The sequence below is a fragment of the Neophocaena asiaeorientalis genome, unplaced genomic scaffold (genome assembly GCF_003031525.2).
Source record: "Neophocaena asiaeorientalis asiaeorientalis breed wild unplaced genomic scaffold, Neophocaena_asiaeorientalis_V1.1 scaffold517, whole genome shotgun sequence".
In the NCBI taxonomy this organism is placed as follows: Eukaryota; Metazoa; Chordata; class Mammalia; order Artiodactyla; family Phocoenidae; genus Neophocaena; species Neophocaena asiaeorientalis.
Window position 1 is genome coordinate 2,516,780 of NW_020172724.1, and position 15,281 is coordinate 2,532,060.

The window sequence follows — 15,281 nt, forward strand, 5'->3', positions numbered from 1 at the left end:
TTGCAGATCAAGGCTGCACCTCTGCCTTCTCTATTACTGACTGTGGCTCTGCAATTGTACAAATATAGCCACCACACTAAGCAATAACCCTTCCTTCTCACTTCTTCCTCCAGATAATAGCCTCAGGAACAGAAATTCAGGTTTTGAGTCAGCAGATCTGGGACAGAGACTTGGATCTAAATTTTTAAAAAGCTCTCTTGGGAATTGGGATGCCCACATGAACTGGCTCAAAAGAAGGATTTATTTCAGAAATGCCAAGAAGTTTTCACACTTGGTAATAGGACTTTCTTGGTAGTTTACCTCGGTGGGAAGTTGTCAAAGAACAGTCAAACCCACAGGTTTGCAGCTCAGAATAAGTGGGGTGCCTAATATTTTGAATTTGCAATAAAAACAACATATATACAATATTTTCTTATTGTGGTAGAGGCGCAAAGTAATAAAGCATGCAGGGTAAAACCCCTCCCTGTCACAAACTCCCCCTACCGGGTGATTGTGTTACAGACCAGGCTTCTTGGCCTTCTTAATCAACAGAAATTGGTAAGAAGCCAGACAAGAAATTCAGGCAAGGCTTTACTGGGGCTGGTGCTGCAGCAGGAGGGAGTGAAAACAAGTAACAGTTTCCCTTGCTTACTCCCTGGGGGGGAGGGGAGGCTGAGCTGGTTCCTTATGTGGGGTGAGGGTAGGGGTGGGTCCAGGGGTCTTGCAGGAGGGGTGGTCAGGTGGTCTGCCCACCCCCTTGGTGGTGCTGCGTGCAGGGCGCATGCACGGTACCCTGCTTTTGCTCCCGGTTCCTCAGAAGTGGCCGTTGGGTTTTGGTCCTTTTGTATCTTGTTGTTCCTAATTTGCCCCAACTGGGCTCGCACGCAGTTATTTTTAGTCCTGTATAGTTTCTTTGTATTATGTTGCTGGAGGAGACATTCGTCCAGGTGCAAGCACTGCAGGAAAGGGTCTCAGGTCCCAGGTCCCAGCCTGTCTCAATTCCAGTCAAGTTCCCTCAGCTTGGTGGACTCTTCCAGTTCCTTGTCTGTGCATTCCCTATCGATCTAATATAAATTCAGACACAAATATATAAACATAGGATTGAATAATATATTTTTGGGATTTGCTTTCACCTTCATGTTCATCTCAGTCATAACACCAAATCTTAAAGATCATTCTATGTTAGTACACCTAAATCTGAGACAGGCAAAATATCTCATGATTGAAGGCGCTATTATTTGTCCAGATGATCCCCTGTTGATGGACATGGAGTTTGTTTCCTTGTGTTTTTTTCCAATATAAAGCATGCTTCAGTGAACATCGTTTTGCATATATCTTTATGTATATATTACATAATTCTGTATTTCTGAAAGGCCTTATTCCTGGAAGAGGAATCAGTGATTCAGAGGGCCTTTTACATTTTGCTAGATATGCCAAAGGCTCTTACTAAGCCCAAAGGAGGGGCGAGGCACTGAGAGCAAGGCTCCAAGGTGCACCCAGTTACATTGTAGTTTACGTTGCAGTTGTGCCGTAGGGGGCACCATTTACATAAAATACATCTGGAGCGGGAAGAGCTGAAGTAGATCTGGCAGCCCTGTACATTCTCCAACACTGAATGTTTATCTTTTGATATTTTGACAGTTTGATGATGAAAAAAATGTTACCTTTTTGCTTCTATTTACATGCTATTTATTGAGTGAAGATGAGCTTTATTTGCCTAGTCAAATACTTTTTTCTATTTTTCCCTCTTTTCTTTACATATTCTGATTATTAATCCAGTAACGCCTGATAGATATGTTGGCAATGTTTTCTTCCATTCTTCTATTGTCTTTGACTTTCTTTGTGATATCTTTCATTATACAGAAGTTTTAGATATTTATTTAGGTAGCCAAATTTCTCAATATTTTCTTTTATGGCTTCTAGATTTTACACCTTGCTTATGGTTCCTCACATCAGGGAGATAATCAAATTATATTCAAATATAATCAAATTATATTTGATTCCTCAAATATAAAAGTATTTTCCAACATTTTCTTCAAATGGCTTAAAGTTTTTTTTAAGGTGTAACCTCTAATACTTCTAGAATTTTTATGTGGTTCCAAGGAATGATTCAAGCTTAAATTATTTTCCCACATGGACATCTAAATAGCCTGCCCTTTACTGCACAGTTCATCCTTTAGCCACTAATTTGAACATAAAAAAAGTTGTTGGTTTAGCTATTCATTCCCAAGCGGAGGTCCAAAAAAAATCTCTCGCCATCATGTCTCGCCAAAACTAAAATAAGCTTATCATCTCAATAAATACTGAAACTATTATTTTATGAAATTAAACAGCCATCCCAGACTTAAAAACAACAACAAACTCTAAGAGGTAGAAATAAAGAAAATAAAAGTACATTTTCTTCATAAGATAACTACTTTTACCTTACACAACTGGTTTGCACATACCTGCAGGGGAAAGGAGAGTGGCATCCTTTAGGAAGCCAGGAATGAGGTAAAGACACCATCCATCACCACTATTAATTATCTGTGGTCTGAATGATGCAATAAAGTACTAGTGAAAAGAAGAGTTATCGTAAAGGAGACAAAATACTGATATAAGTAGAAGATTCAATTGCTTTCTCAAAAAATCCAGTAGAGCTAAAAGAACTACTTGAATGACTCAATAAATGGGCTGGATTTAAGATAAGTGTTTGGCGATCAGTTTATTTCCTGATACCAACAGAAGCCAGCCCAAACATATGAAGGAAAACTTCTGGGCAGGATGATAAGGACCCAGTTTGCTAATGTCCTCCTTCCAGTGTTCTCTAGAAATGACCAATGAAGTTAAAAATAGGGGAAATTAGGGAAATATGCCAACCATATGCTGGGCCTCAAAGCAAGTTGGTGGCCAGCTGGGACTCATGACTATTAAGTATCATTATTTATTATTACTCTGATATTTGCTAAACTTCTTTGAAACAGGTTGTGCTCAGGCTGTCCATATGTTATTTCATTTAATCCTTGCCCCAAGAAACCTAAAAGGAAGGTGTCTTTATCTCCTTTTCAGATAAGTTTGATTAGGTCAGAGGGCTGCAGATGCCAGGTTGGAAGGCAGGTGGATCTGATTCTAAAACTCACTCTCTCTCTTTTTTTTTTTTTTTTTTTTTTTTTTTGTACATCTTCCCAGACCGGGTCACGAACCCGTGTGCCCTGCAACGGCAGGTGGACGCTCAACCACTGCGCCACCAGGGAAGCCTTAAAACTCACTCCCTTAAGCATTATCAGGCCCCAGGTGAGTAACTAGGTAGTGAGAAAATCTGGAGGGAGGTGGAGGTGGAGGTGGAAGAGGACAAATCGGGTATTTGGGGGCTCAGAGCGGCAAGTCCTTAAGCAGTTAGGGGGAGACAACCCCTAACTGCCTGCATAGCTGAAGTGCCATAATGTGCAAGCTTTCCTTTCCTCTAATGCTTCTGTCACCCTGGCAGGTAGCACCAAGATCCACGGTGAACACACACAGTTTGAGGCTTGGAGAAGTTAGGTGGTGGCCTAAGGTCACATAGAAATGTGGGGATTTGCTCCCAGGGTACCAGTGCCCCCATAGGCAACGCTGCAGGATGTGCACGGCCTCCCAGCCTGGCCGTGTTGTGGGGAAGATGGGGGCAGAGGGCATCTGGCAGGGTTTGTTCTTCTAGTCTGTACCCAAAGGCAAGGGGCCAAGGCAAACAGGAAGTAGGGGGCTGGCCATCCCTCTGGGGCTGGAGGTGGGAGAGAGGGACCACCCACTGAAAGGACCTCAGTGGCTGGGAGGGTTGGAGCCATACAAAGCCTCCTTGTCTTCTTGTCTTGGTTCAGATAAGACCGATTCCAGGAAGCCTTCAGCCCCACGTGGGCCAGGCCACCCCCTTTCAGCACAGATGGCTGCTAGCCCAGGGCCACACAAGTTACAGGCAGAGAGAGTGAACCAGTGGAGTGTGGCTGTATATGCCTCTGTAGGGGATGGAAGGTGTGGGGGACCTAACAAGATGAGATTTAAGAAGGTTTTTGTTTTTTTTTTCAATCTACCCCCTTTCTGGCAAGCAGTCCCAAATTCTCCCCGGTAGGGGAAGATGTAGGAAGATAGGGAGATCTGCTGGGTACAGGGAGGAGTGAAGTGGGGATGGGGGTAGAGGCCTAATGTAAACAACTATAATGTCAATAATTCTAGTCACAAAGGCCAGCATTCATCGATTCCGACTTTGCGTCAGGCGCTTTTCCAAGCACCACATGCCTGTTTCTCAGTTAATCTCGGCTGGTACTGTGTGAGCAGGGTTCTGTGGTTATCCCAGAGGTTGGCAAGAGCAGTTTCCCACCCAGTGTATTTTGAAGTGTGATGGATCCACATTAAAGGTGGAGGAAAACAGCCTGACAGGGTCCACCCGCTCAGTTTTGAGGTATTTTTGCATATTCACATTGCTCGGTGTCAGTTCAGTTCATCGTTAAAGCCATAGACATTTCCCAAGAACGTGTTCATTTATGGCTCCGGGATCCTTGTGGGCTTGGGAGGGGAGGTAGTCAGTTGGCATTTCCCCTAGTTCTGTGAGAACCTTGTCTGCAATGTTCTCTAGGGAGATGATCTCATTTTGCTCCTTGAGACCGGAGTTGGGGTAAAATATAAACCGAGAACACTCCTTGTGTACTGGCCTGGGTTCCTGGACTCTTTAATCAATAGAAGTTGATAACAGTGCAGACAAGAAACTCAGGCAAGGCTTTACTGGGACTTGTGCTGCAGCAGGAGGGAGTGAGAACGGGTAATGGGTGTCCTTGCTCACCCCCTGAGGGAGGGCGAGCTGGTCCTTTAAATGTGGTTGATGCCAGGATCTTGGTTCCCTGTTCACCAATGCCGAATAGAAATACTGAGACAGTAGAAAAGAGTAGCTTTATTCTTTTGCCAGGCAAAAGGGAAACATAGTAGGCTAGTGCCTCAAGAACTGTGCCCCCTTCCCTGGGGAATAGGGAAAGGTTATATAGCCCAGGGCTCCTGGTCTGGGGTAGGGGATAAGGCTCAAAGTAATTAAGGTCTTGCATTTCTTTTCTTCTGCAAATTCATGGCCAAAGCTGGCGTCAGGTGGCTCGGCAACCGGGTCTGGTGTCCCTGAAGTTATCACATGACCTTCTTTCTGAAATGAAGAGTGCTACAACGGAGGGTAGGGGGAGAAGAAATGCCACGAAGAAATGCCACGTACAAAGGGCGATTCACATGGAGTCAGAGAGCAATCAGCTTTGTGAAGGACGAGTCTAGCTACAAGTGTTCGTTAGTAGTAACAGCTAAAGACTAACCAAGATTGCTTAACTCTTTCAGGCCTGTTTATGTTGTTTCCCCAGCCAGGTCATTGTTGCAAAGAGGGGGTAACAATAACTCCTACCTCATGGCAGAAAACGTGATTTTCCTTGCCTGCCTCTGAGGAGCTTTCCTCAGCTGGTCACTGTTGTTTCATCACCTTATTTATCTGCAGGCTGGGAATTCCTTGAGGGTAGAAAGGGTGTGAGCAATGCGCAGGCCTGCAGAGGCCCTCAGGTGGAGTTAAGGGTTTCCAGGTGTTACCAAGTACAAGCTCACACTGCTTGCAACAGGACAGCCCAATAAATTCGAGAGAGGAGTTGTTGGGGGCAAGGAATAGTGACTTTATTCAGAAAGCCAGCAGACCGCATGGACTAGTTTCCCAGAGAACCATCTTGCTCAGGTTTGGATGCTAGTTTCTTTTATGGAACAAAGAGGGGGAGGTGAGGATGTAAAGTAAAAAAAGGAGATATATTTCCTGGTTCTGGCCAGACTTCGGAGGGGGTGTGTTAATTTCTTCATTCCTGAAGCCATTCACAGGTGGGCTTGGTCAGGATGTTTCCAGTGAGCTTAAAGAAAAGTATTTTAGCTTAACCCTCAGGCATGGGAGGCAGGGTTTTCAGAGATGGGCTATTATGTATACTTTAAGGTATAGCCCACATCCCTTTAGTGATTAACTTGTAGCAAAAGCGGTAGAATACAAAGGTTAAAAAAAAAGAAACAGATCCAATATGGAGTCAGATTTGTTGTTCCCTATTACACAGGGAGTCAGGAAAGTCAACTGCTGACCAAGTAAGAGCCGCTGCTGACTCTGCTTCCTGAAGTAAGTGCAGAGTTAAGGCCCCATGAAGGGGGCCTTTGAACATGAGTAGGGTTTTTCTAAGCAAGAGGTACTGTGTGCCATGGAGATTAGTGGGGTGTGAGTGGTTTACAGGAGAGTGGGGAGCCGTAAATCTGGGGGGATGTTTGGCCAGATTATTGAGAGCCTCGAATGCCACTCTCAGGAGAGTCAGCCTTTGTGCTGTAGGCAGAGGTGCTGGCAGGGTTTTTGGCTGAAGGATGACTCAATCATGCCAACCCTCTTCTTTTTTTAAAAAAACTTTTTGTTTTGAAATAAGTTTAGATTTACAAAAATAATACAGCGAGTTATTGAATATTTTTCACCAGCTTCCCCACATATTAACATCTTAAGAACTGCAGTAGAATTATCAAAGTCAGGAAATTAACATTAATACAATGCTATTAAAGAAGCGACAGACTTTATTCATATGTTGCCAATTGTCTCACTACTGTTCTTTTTCTGGCCCAGGATGCAATCCAGGATCCCGCACTGATTCAATTGTCATGTCTCTTTAGGCTCCTTTAATCTAGAACAGCTCCTGTCTTTTTTTGTCTCTCATAATTGGACAGTTTTAAGAGTCCAGGCTAGTGAGTTTTGTCTTTCATAACCTTGACACTTCTGAAGAATATTGTCCAATTATTTTGTAGAATGTCCCTCAACTTGAACATTTTTCATGAAGAGTTTGAGCTTCTGCATTTTTGTTGAGAATCTCGTATGAGTGATGCTGTGTTCTTCCAGTGCACCACATCGGAAGACACTTATGATACTGCTCTGTCTCATTACTGGTGATGTTAACTTTGAAAAGACGATGTGGTAAAGGTGATGTCTGCCAGGTTTTTCCATCGCAAAATTACTGCTTTCCCTTTTGTAACTAATGAGTATCTTGTGGGGAGGTCACTATTATACCCATCCTCAGCCTGGTGGAGGTAGCCCTTCTCCCAGTCCTCTGGGTTGAGGATCATCTTTTCAGGCTCCAGTGGGCCTAAAATGACCTATCTCCTCAAATTTGTTTCTTCTGACGGCTCTACCTTTCCATGATGTAAGCCTCATTGACTGTTGTTGGGAATATAAATTTGTACAGCCTTTGTGGAGGGCCATTTGCCAATGTCTACAACAATTTTATATGTGTATACCCTTTGACTTTACAGTTTCACTTAGACAATGAAACACACAGATGACATATGATGTACTAAGGAAATGAAACACACAGATGACATATGGTATACTAAGGAAATGTTATAATAAATGAATTTCCCTTTTCTCCACATCCTTGCCAATGCTTGTTATTTGTTCCTTTTTTTTTTTTTAATTTATTTTTGGCTGTGTTGGGTCTTAATTTCTGTGTGAGGGCTTTCTCTAGTTGTGGCAAGCGGGGGCCACTCTTCATCGCAGTGCGCAGGCCTCTCACTATCGTGGCCTCTCTTGTTGCGGAGCGCAGGCTCAGTAGTTGTGGCTCACGGGCCCAGCTGCTCTGCAGCATGTGGGATCCTCCCAGACCAGGGCTCGAACCCGTGTCCCCTGCATTAGCAGGCAGACTCTCAACCACTGCGTCACCAGGGAAGCCCCTGTTCCCTTTTTGACAATAGCCATTCTGACAGTGGGAGATGATATCTCATTGTGGTTTGATTTGCATTTCACTGATGATTAATGATGTTAAGCATCTTTTCGTGTGTCTGTTGACCATCTCTATGTCTTCTTTGGAAAAATGTCTATCCAGATCTGCACATTTTAAAATCAGCTTGTTTGGTTTTTTGCTATTGAGTTGTATGAGTTCTTCATATATTTTGGATATTAACATTTACAAATATCTACTCCCAATTCGTAGGTGGCTTTTTCATTTGGTTCATAGTTTCCTTCACTGTGCAAAAGCTTTTTAGTTTGATATAGTCCCATTTGTTTATTTTTGTTTCTTTTGCCTGAGACATATCCAAAAAAAAATTTACTAATATTGATGTCACAGAGCTTATTGCCTATGTTTTCTTCTAGAATCGAGTCTTACATTTAAGTCTGTTATCCGTATTGAATTTACTTTTGTGCATGGTGTGAGAGAGTAGTCTAGTTTGATTCTTTTGAATGTAGCTGTCCAGTTTTCCCAACACTGTTTTTTAAAGAGGCTGTCTTTTCTCCATTGTATATTCTTGCCTCCTTTGACAGATTGTGTATGTTAATTTCTGGGCTGTCTATTCAGTTCCCCTGATCTGTGTGTTTGTTTTTGTGCCAGTACCACTCTGTTTTGATTACTGTAGCTTTGTAGTATAGTTTGAAATCAGGGAGCATAATAGCTCCAGCTTTGTTCTCCTTTCTCAAGATTGTTTTGGCTATTCTGGGTCTTTGTGTTTCCATACAAATTTTAGAATTATTTGTTCTAGTTCTGTGAAAAATGCTCTTGATATTTTAATAAGGGTTGCATTGAATCTGTAGCCACTATGGAAAACCATATAGAGATTCCTCAAAAGATTAAAAATAGAATTGCCATATGATCCAGCAATTCCACTCCTGGGTAGTTATCTGAAGAAAACAAAAACATTAATTAGAAAGGATACATGCACCCCTGTGTTTATTATAGCATTATTTACAGTAGCCAAGATACAGAAGCAACCTAAGTGTCCATTAATAGATGAATGAAGAAGATATATATATGTATGTGTGTGTATACACACACACACACACACACACACACACACACACACACACACACACACACAGTGGAATATTACTTAGCCATAAAAATAATGAAATCTTGCCATTTGTGACAACATGGATCCACCTAGAGGGTATTATGCTTAGTGAAAGAAGTCAGACAGAAAAAGACAAATACTGTATGATTTCACATATATGTGGAATCTAAAAAACAAAACAAATGAACAAATACAACAAAATAGAAGCAGAATTATAGATACAGAGAACAAAAAGGTGGTTGCCAGAGGGGATGGGGGTTGGGGGAGGAAAGAAATAGGAAAGAGATTAAAAGGTACAAACTTCCAGTTGCAGAATAGATGAGTGGCCGATATTGATGCCCAAAGTCTTGGCTCTCTGGGCACCGATGCCAAAAAGAAATATGGAGACCGAGTTTTGGAGGAATGAGGAAAATGGCTTTAATCTTTGCCTGGCAAAAGGGGTAACAGCAGGCTAGCACCTCAAGAACTGTGCCCCCCCTTTTCTGGGAATAGAGAGAGGTTTCTATCCTGGGGCTCATGGTCTGCAGGTAGGTGATAAGGTTCAAAGCAATGAAGGACTTGCATTTTTTTTTCTTCAGCAAATTCATGGCCAGAGCTGGTGTCAGGTGGCTCATCAGTGGGGTCTGGTGTCCCTGAAGGTTATCGGCCAGTGACCTTCTTTCTGAAATGAAGAGTGCTACAAGGGAGTATAGGGGGAGAAGAAATGCCAGGTGCGAAGGGTGATTCATATGGAGTCAGAGAGTAGTCAGCTTTGTGAAGGACAAGTCTAGCTACAAGTGTTTGTTAGTATAACAGCTAAAGAATAACCAGGATTGCTTAACTCTTTTAGGCCTGTTTATGCTATTTCCCCAGCCTGTTCGTTGTTTCCTTATTTTGCTTGTTTATCAGAAAATAAATGTCTCATTTCTGTTTTTACTGCAACAATATGAAATGTACAGTGTGGGGAATATAGTCAATAATTATGTCATGTCTTTGCATGGTGACAGATGACAGCTAGACTTATCATGGTGTTCATTTTGAAATGTATAGAAATATGAAGTCACTATGTTGAATAACAGGAACTGATACAGTGTTGTAGGTCAGTTACAGTTCAAAAAACCCAATCACAGAAACTCATCGAAAAAGAGATCAGATGTGTGGTTACCAGACATGGGGGGTGGTTGGAGGGGGAATTGGATGAAGGCAGTCAAAATGTACAAATCCCAATTATAAGACAAATAAATACTAAGGATGTAATGTACAACATGATACATATAATTAACACTGCTGTATGTTATATATTGTGTGAAAGTTGTTTGGAGAGTAAATCCTATGAGTTCTCGTTAAGGAAAAAAATTTTTTCTCTATCTCTTTAATGTTGAATCTATATGAGATGATGGATGTTCTCTAAACTTATTGCAATAATCATTTCATGATATATGTAAGTCAAGTCCTTATGCTGTACACCTTAAACTTATACAGTGCTATATGTCAATAAAACTGTAAGTAAATAAATATTTACTGTAAGTAAATAAATAAATTAATTAAATGAATGAATTCTATCTATGTACACCAGCATGGAATTACCTCCAAGATTTACTGTTGAATAAAGAAAGCAAGTTGCAGAAAAATGTGTGTAATACCATCTCATCATGAACCAAAGAATGTCTGTGAGTCTGTGTGCATGTATATTATACACTATTTTATTTATATATCTATATTTTATATGTGTATAGCTGAAATCTAGAAGAATGCACATTCAGCTGCTAATGGTGTAATCACTGCTATGCACAGGGATTAGGATGAGAGCGAGAGTACTAATGTAACTGGGAACTTTATGTTAGACATTCTGATTGTTGAATGATTTCATGTTTCACAACAAGCACAGGATACATTTGTAATAGCAGTAACAACTCCTGTTGCAGCTACATTCATCTTTGTCCAGAAGAGGAAACTGACGTCCAGAGAAAGGGCCTTGCCCAAGTCCAGCCAGGAGGTTAGCAGGGCAGCAGGAAGCAGAGGAGAGAGCAAGACTGGGAGGGACCAGAGGTGAGCAAACAAGGCCCAGCTGGGGAGACTGTAGAAAACGTGCTGAGTGTTAAGGGAGAAGAGGGGCTGGGCCCTGCCTCCCCAAACTCTGAGAGCTCCCTTATCCCTGAGAAAGTGGAGAACAGAGTTTTGAGACCCAGCACAGGACACAGTCCCTGAGTGTGAAGGACCTGGTGGAGGTGACCATGATGCAGATTGAGGAAATGATGCCGAGGACAATCTAACTGCCTCTGACTGAGATAGGGAGTGGGTGCCAGAGATCAGGGTGAAGCAGCCCGGGACCCACTATTTCCACCTTCATCGCCCCCATTTTACAAATGGGATTGAGAACAGATAGGAAACCTGCCCAAGGTCACACTGGACTCCAAAGGCTGCTCTTCACTGCGGAGGTGCCTCAGGCTATGGAAGTGCATCTTGCTAAGGGTGGATCCCAAAACTAGCGTGTGACCTACACTACCTAGGCCTTGAACATCCTTTAAAAAAAAACCCCACACTTAAATTGAGAATTTTGCAACCAAAATTTGAACACCACTGAACTTGACTAAGAAGGAACAAAAACAAAATAGAACAGAAAAGAGAAAAGAAAAAGGAAGGAAGGAAAAGAGAAAAGAAGGTATATGCAAATATCTTGGCTGTGGAACAATTCTGCTTTAACTCAGTTTCCTAGGACTAAGAGATATAGATGAGTGCAGAATTCTCAACTGTTCCAACCAGTCTGCAGATTTTATTCCTTTGTAAATCTAAAATATAATGAATATTTTGTATGGTGTTGTAAAGCTTAAATGGGGGGGAAGTAGGGTTGCACATTTCTGACTGAGGTATAAATTTCGTTTGTAAACTAAATGTTCAAATGATTGCTGTCTCCTCAGGGTTGCCACTTGAGCCTGAATTTCCAATCTGCCCAGATAAAGAAGAGAGGATTTGGGAGGGAATTCTACTGGAGTGATGGCTCGGAAAAAGGTTAGTAGTTGGGATATGTACTTTTGGGTCAATGTTAGTGAAGTCATTTGCCTAAAAGGGGCAGAAATGCCAATTCAGGATCAATAAGAGGTAAATTTGGTTGTGTGGGGCAAGGTTAGATTAGAATTTTTAAAAGAGCCAGAGAATTTAACTTTTTTTTGTTTTTGTAAATTAATTTTTATTGGAGTATTGTTGCTTTACACCGCTGTGTTAGTCTCTGCTGTACAGCAAAGTGAATCAGCTGTACATATACATATATCCCTTCTTTTTTGGATTTCTTTCCCACTCAGGTCACCACAGAGCACTGAGTAGAGTTCCCTGTGCTATACAGTAGGTTTTCATTAGTTATCTATTTTATACATAGTCGTGTATATATGTCAATCCCAATCTCACAATTCATTCCACCCACCACTTCCCCCTTGGTACCCATACATTTGTTCTCTACGTCTGTGTCTCTATTTCTGCTTTGCAAATAAGATCATCTGTACCATTTTTTTAGATTCCACACTTATGTATTAATATATGATATTGGTTTTCTCTGACTTGCCTTACTCTGTATGACAGTCTCTAGGTCCATCCATATCTCTGCAAATGACACAATTTCGTTCCTTTCTGTGGCTGAGTAATATCCCATTGTATATATGTACCACATCTTCTTTATCCATTCCTCTGTTGATGGACATTTAGGTTGCTTCCATGTCCTGGCTATTGTAAATAGTGCTGCAATGAACACTGGGGTGCATGTATCTTTTTAAATTTAATTTTAAACAATTGCTACTCTTGTGAATCTCTAATTTGTTCTGATCAGTAGGCCTTCGTCAGAAAAAAATGTGTATATATCAGATCTCAAAACTGAGGGACATATGAGAGCAACCACGGTCATAGGGATTAACTTGCCAACTAAGGAATGTTGCTTGCCATCCAGTTCTACAGGAATCAAGATACTAGCCACTGCAGTTACTGACGTATAGCAACACTCTGGAAAGAATTCAGGGTGAAGCTCAGGAATGAGGCACTCTGTGCTCTGGGAAAACTGTGACAACAGGCCCTCAGATAGTTACATATTTTCGGGAGAAATTTTTATGGACCCAAATTCTTGCACTGTCCCATGCTTAGAAAAGTACTAAAATCATTAACTGAGATATCTGATCCTTGTGACTGGTAGCAACCTTCTACAGAGATGTGTGCTTGATTGTACACATCCCTTCTCCAAAATCACATACCTCTTCCTCCTGGGCTCTAGTCCTCAGTAAGACAGTAAATAAACTCAACTCACAGCTCTTATGTTGTGTGTGTGCGTGTGTGTGTGTGTGTGTGTGTGTGTGTGTGTGTGAGTGTTTCAGTTAACAAGCTAAAAAACAGAATGCCATTGAGAACTGGCCTGGAAGTTAAGGTTCAAGGTAGCTGTTTCCCAGCTCTGCTGCTTATTTGCTCTGTGTGCTTGGGTAGTCAGCTCACACTTTCTGGGCATTCATTTCCTCTTCTGCAAAATCAAGTGGTGGGTGTAAGGAGCCCAGAGGAGCTGAGGTTCTCAGCAGCGATGGCAGCTCCTTTCTGCTCACGTCACAAGCCTTAGGAAAGCAGCCTTGTTGGCAAGCTGGCTGTCTGCATTCCATACTCAATTGCCCACCTTGGAGGAAGATGAAGTTGGAGGCAGTCACGTTGCCTTGTACTCAGAGCCCAGGCCGGCAGAAGGCATGCCTATCCTGGCTGCAGCAGGTGCTAAAGGCAGAACTGGGCAGTGGTTAAGACTTGGGGGAGTCAGAGAAACCTGGTCTCCAATCTCAGCTCTACCCCTTTCTAGACATGAGATCTCTGGTAACTTGCTGTCTCTGATCTGAGTGTCCTCTGTAAAATGGGAATGTTAATAGTACCCATGCCTCTTGGGCTTGTTGAGAGAATCAGATAAGATGTGTATAAATGCCTAGAACAGTGCTGGGCACATATTATGTATTCAATCAATGTTAACTATTATTATTTTTGTTGTTTTTATTACTCAAAATCAAATCTTAACTTCCTACCTAATATAGGAATTCTTTCTATGGCATATGAGACAAGTGGCTATTCTCACTCTTCTTGAATACTTCCAGTGACAGGAAGCTCACTACTTCTCCCAGTAAATTGTTTCACGAGTGGATAGTGCTTTTGGAATTTTATGGACTTTTAAAGCTGGTACCTTATATAAATCTCAGGTTTAACTGCCTCATGAGGAAACCCAAGTTCAAGAGGTATCAATAAAAGATTTGCTCAAGGCTGCATGGCTAATTAGGTGGCAGCTGCTCCCTTCTTCTGCCTTCCAATCTCTTAAATAGATTTATTTATATTTTTATTTATTTTGGCTGTGCCGGCAGCTGCGGCACACGGGATCCCCATTGCGGCATGTGGAATACTTAGTTGTGGCATGTGAACTCTTAGTTGCAGCATGCCTGTGGGATCTAGTTCCCCGACCAGGGATCGAACCTAGCCCCCCTCCCCCACCCCGCCCTGCACTGGGAGCGCAGAGTCTTACCCACTGGACCACCAGGCAAGTCCCCTGCTTTCCAATCTCATTCACTAAGTCCATTTTCCTTAGTGCATCTGAGAGCTTTGATACTGCATCCACCAATGCCCCCCACTCTCCCCAAAGAACAATTCCTGGAGGGCCCAGGCTGTCTGTTGCTGGGCCTCTTTGGATCCCAGATAATGTTAAAGGTTCATTGACTCACTCATGGCTGCTGGGATAAAAACCTCTATTTTAGAACTTCCAAATGATGAAGGCTGAGTTCTCCTTGCTGCATTTTCCAAGACAGTCCCCTCCCCCCACCCCAATGTCACTGGGATGTTTCAGCTCTGCCCCATTCCTCAGCACAGCCCTTTGGTTGCCCAGCCCTCCCTAGTCCCACTGGCCTCTTAATCTCCATCCTGATGCTGTTTGAATACTCCTGGTCTCACAGGCCCTAAAGGCCAATGCCCATTTCCCTACCTGCTCCACCTAGTCTGGATGTATCGTCACACCAGAAGTGGTACCCCTGGGGACAGTTATAGCTGTCCTGAATGGAGCTATCTTCCCCACAGTGATTCCAGAAAAATAGCATGTGTACCTGATCAGGAGAGGGGCCTGGCCACCCCCCCCGCCCAGAAGCCCTCAGTGCCACTGACTTGACGTTGGATGATGCCTCATAGCATCATCAACGACATCAGCCCTCCTACCCAGCTCACTCGCTCTGTGCTCCTGATCTGGCCTCTTCCCCTCCCCCTCTTGATTTAATCAGGAAGCCTCATTGTGATCTTTATAAGGCCAAGCTCCAGCGGTTTCAGAGGAGGCCTCTGTAACCAGTCCCTGGTTAGACTCATGTTCAGATGGAAACATCTTTTCCTTCCAGGTGCCATTTCAAAGGGATATTTGAATGGATTGCTTACTTGAAGTAGAATTCAGATGATTTCTGCACAAGGATTTAGATGGTGGAGTCCACTTTAAATATGTATTTCACAGAGCAAAATATTTCACTGCGAATATA

General features: G+C 42.5%; 1 long non-coding RNA gene across 1 annotated transcript; it reads left to right on the plus strand.

Moving 5' to 3' along the window:
* The first annotated feature begins 3,137 nt into the window (after positions 1 to 3,137).
* LOC112396479 (uncharacterized) lies at positions 3,138 to 7,383 on the plus strand. The gene is made up of 2 exons (XR_003002574.1): positions 3,138 to 3,252; positions 5,055 to 7,383. It is a non-coding gene; the product is annotated as an uncharacterized LOC112396479 (long non-coding RNA).
* The last annotated feature ends 7,898 nt before the right edge of the window (positions 7,384 to 15,281 follow it).